This window comes from Belonocnema kinseyi, chromosome 5, assembly GCF_010883055.1.
Source record: "Belonocnema kinseyi isolate 2016_QV_RU_SX_M_011 chromosome 5, B_treatae_v1, whole genome shotgun sequence".
Taxonomy (NCBI): Eukaryota; Metazoa; Arthropoda; class Insecta; order Hymenoptera; family Cynipidae; genus Belonocnema; species Belonocnema kinseyi.
Genome location: NC_046661.1, coordinates 136,326,528 through 136,330,535, shown reverse-complemented (window position 1 = coordinate 136,330,535; position 4,008 = coordinate 136,326,528).

Here is a 4,008-nt window from a genome sequence, read left to right as displayed (position 1 = left end):
ACAAACTATTATAATCTTCAATTGAACGATAAATGGATCGATTTATTAAGGGAAAAATTTTAAATTATTGTTATTTTTGTTGATTTGATGTCTCAAATATGGGTCTGTCACGATGTATCGTGATGCTTATAATGTCAAAGGGGTGTTTTTGGCCGTTTAGATGTTTCAAAGCACCTAAACGGTGAGTTAATTATAATCATTCTAATATCGCGACATACCTATATTCAGGATATCGTAGTAACTCAAGGAACAATAATTTTAAATTTCTATCTATTCAAATTTCCTTTTATTTATCGTTTAATTAGAGATTCTAATAAATTCTTGCAAAAAAATACTGTTTTCCAGCCAAAAAATAGGTGACGCCCCTATTCTGTAATTGCACCAAAATTGTTTTCGGGATATTTTTTTGTATGGTTCTTTGAACTTTTAGAACACATGAACCACACTTTCAAACTTATTTTTTTAATTCTTAAATAATTATACTGTCGACATAGTACTGATGCAAGGACAGTAGTCGAGTACTGATACTGACTTGCTTTCATGGTATAGTATTTGAAACGGTACAGTGTACTAATACAGAATGCTTTGTACTAGGCCCAGCAGTGTTACCTTCATTTAAAATGCTAGTATTGGAAATAGTATTGGCGCAGTGCCTTGTAACTCATCCTTTTTTTAACTTTTATTTTAAACTTGGTATTGTCTTTGGGTGAAAAGAGTTTTGCATATATCATTATTGCTACAAAGACAAAATGAATAACATGCAATTGCTGCAGCATAACATGGACAAGTTATACGACTGCAGGTTTTGTAATTACATCCTGTAATCATCTCAGAAGATAACGGACAAAGTTTGGTATTTTTCTTAGGAAACAGACATCCATAATCTTCGTAATAACCGAATACTAATGTATTTAACTGTTTACTCATTGCATTTAGGCAGTTAAGTTGGAAGTTGGTGTTATAAAACGCTCGTAGTATGTTCAAACGAATAGAATCATTTGTTGGAGGCAGAGCATGATTCCCACTGTTATTAAAATGATACATCGCAAACCTTAATTGATCAAAAGGTTTTCCTTTCAACATTCTTAGATACAGATCGAACAACTTTCACAAGGTACTCTTCTGCAGCTGCAAGACAATTATGAATGGTAACACTTTCTGAGTTTTGACGACAGTTTCTCTCAATTGCTTTAGAAGATAACTGAAGGTATAAATTGAAGATGGTGTCGATTCTGCTTACTTGGTAATTCATATTTCCTGTTACTAAATTACAGAAAGCTCGGGCAAATTCTTTGAAGGTTCTCAAATTCTTCCAGTTTAATTTTCGATACAGTAACATGACATTGACGATAAAACATGTAGAGTACGTGTCCATTGATTCGGGGTAAATGTTATTTGCTGCCATTTCTTCCAATTCGTTCGTTAACATACATTTGTTACTTCCTTTTTTTAAGAATCCACTTGCATCAAATAATGGATCTTGATCACTTAATTTAAAAGACAACAAATTGCAAAATTTTGCATATGTTTCACATCTATTTTCAAAGATATTCAGTAGAGCATGGACTGTACATTCTGGTTGCACTAATTGTTCTGTGACAACGTTTCTCAATATTTCAGGACCTGGTTGAAAAGGATTCACCTTCCCTTTTACGTACGTTAACATCTCCTGGATCATTTTTTCGGTTCTTGCTGTACACTGTTGTGAGCTGTCATGATGTACTTCAAGTTCGCTCAAGTAATTCTTGTAAAACGTTAAATCTCTGTACAAATTTAAAATATCTTGAACTTCGTGATTAATGACATTCCACAAAGCAACAAACTCCTTCGTTTTCGCAGAACTTATTGTACCTGAAAGTCCTTTTTGTTCTCTATTAACTGTTTGTTTCAGCTTTAGATCAGGACTACTTGACATGCAAGGGACATACTATGTTTAAACAGAAAATCGTCCTTCCTTAAATTTCTTACATGTGCCCGGAGAAGTTTTTTCAAGGTTAAGTATGTCCTCCAAATAAACTGCACCCCACCTAGCATAATGCGTTCGATCCATAACATGAAAAATTGGAAGTAACTTCTTTACTGTTTGCACGTGTGAGTCCCGATTTCCCTCACGATCACCCCTCACAAGGTTACGTAACAGACTTATAAGAATGATCACGTTATTCTAGTATTTGTATACATTTTATTCCTCGGACCTCCGTGCAATAAATTGTTTTAAATCCTGAACTAGCTTACCTCAACTCTTTTGGAACTTCTTCAAGGCTGCTTTGCACGCATCGAAATCACTTTCCCTGAAATTATCTTGCAATATTTTCAATAAGTCAAACTTATCCTGATAATCTTAAGTTCTATTTTCAGCAAAAAAAACCTTTCAGCAGCAATCGGTTTAAATCTTCATACAGCATGCACAACCCTTTGAATGACCTAGCATAATAAGATGCGTTTAAAACTTGCTCAACAACTACCGGGTAAAAAACCAACAATTTGTTTTCGTCGATCATCCTTCGTGACACTAGAATTAAAAGGTGAAGATGATGGGACGGGTTGACGTGATTTTTCACTTGAAAGAATGTGCTGGTCAGAAATTTCCATTCTACTTAAGTTGAAAGCCAAATATTTGATTTCTAAGTCATAAAAAGTTTTAAGATCGGCTCTGCATGAATCGCTGCAAAATGGATAATTATCAGGTAACCAGATTGTTCCAGCATTTTTCTGAAATGGTATCAAATTTTGACAGTTGAATTTTTCTTTAATCACTGTTTCACGATGGTCGACTCTGGTTTCGCTGACATTTGGCTTCCCTATTTCTTTTACTTGCTTTTCATGAAACAAGAAGGAAACTGTATCATTGCTCCCATCCATACCTAACAATGATGCCTCGTTGTGATCAAAGTTGTTCATTCTTGCTGTTGTATAACAGTCTGGATCGATATGGAGAGGTATCGGTATACCGTTTGCACTATTTCCTGTGGTAAACTCAGCAAAGTCATTCTGAAATCTCCTCACTTCAGAATAACTGACGCTTATGCCAGTTCTATTCAAGCTGTCTATAAGACTTTTACTTTTGCATACTGCATGAACCGTCATGCCGGTCATGACTTGTAAAGGTGTGCGTTTTTTACCATTATGCGGTGCTTGCAATAATAATTGGAATATGCAATTCATTTTCAACTACATACTTCGAATGAAATTTAACTGCGTTGCCTCTTCCTCATCATCACTGCCTGATGAAGCATTTTCGTCATTATATTGCATGTCAAAAAAGTTTTCTTTAGGACCAAACAAGTCTGAAAAAATGGTCTTAGTTTAGATAAAAGTTTTGTGTTGGCCCAAGAAGCTTCTAAATCGTGAGCATCGCAAAATGTATCATCCAAACCAAAGTCCACTGAATGCAAAAGAACCTGTCGAATATTTCGCCCACAATCATTCATTTCTTCTCCGTTTTAGAAATCTCTTCCTTTACTCGTAAGTATAAAAAATGGCTTCCACTGACACTTTAGAACTGAAGAACATAGTAGGTTTGCTTTGGTCCGTGGACAATGAGAACTTTACACGTCTTTCATACTTTTCTTTTACAATCGTCTCAACGTCTTGGTTCTAAAAGACTCCGCACATTTGATTGCTTTCCTTACATTATTAGTAATTTTAGTTCAGGAAAATCAGATACCAGCTTCAAATTCTGAATGAATTTTTTCTAAAATAAACAGAATGGCCTTTTTTCGAGAAAATAGTTCACCGTTTATATCTTCAGAAGTTGCACGATCATAATCTCGTTCTAAAAAGCAGAAAAATTTTTGGTGGAAATACGTTGTACATTTTCACCTTTAAATTTTACAGTACAAAATAAACTGCATATATTCTTTAAGATTCCTTCCCTTTCTTCTCCTTTGCTACCTTCATGAATAGATTATACAGTCTGTCAAGTTAAAGCGTGGGTAACTTTTTTGGTAAAATATTTTATTTAAACGCATGTTTCTACATGGAATTACATTTGTCAAGGTGTCGAGC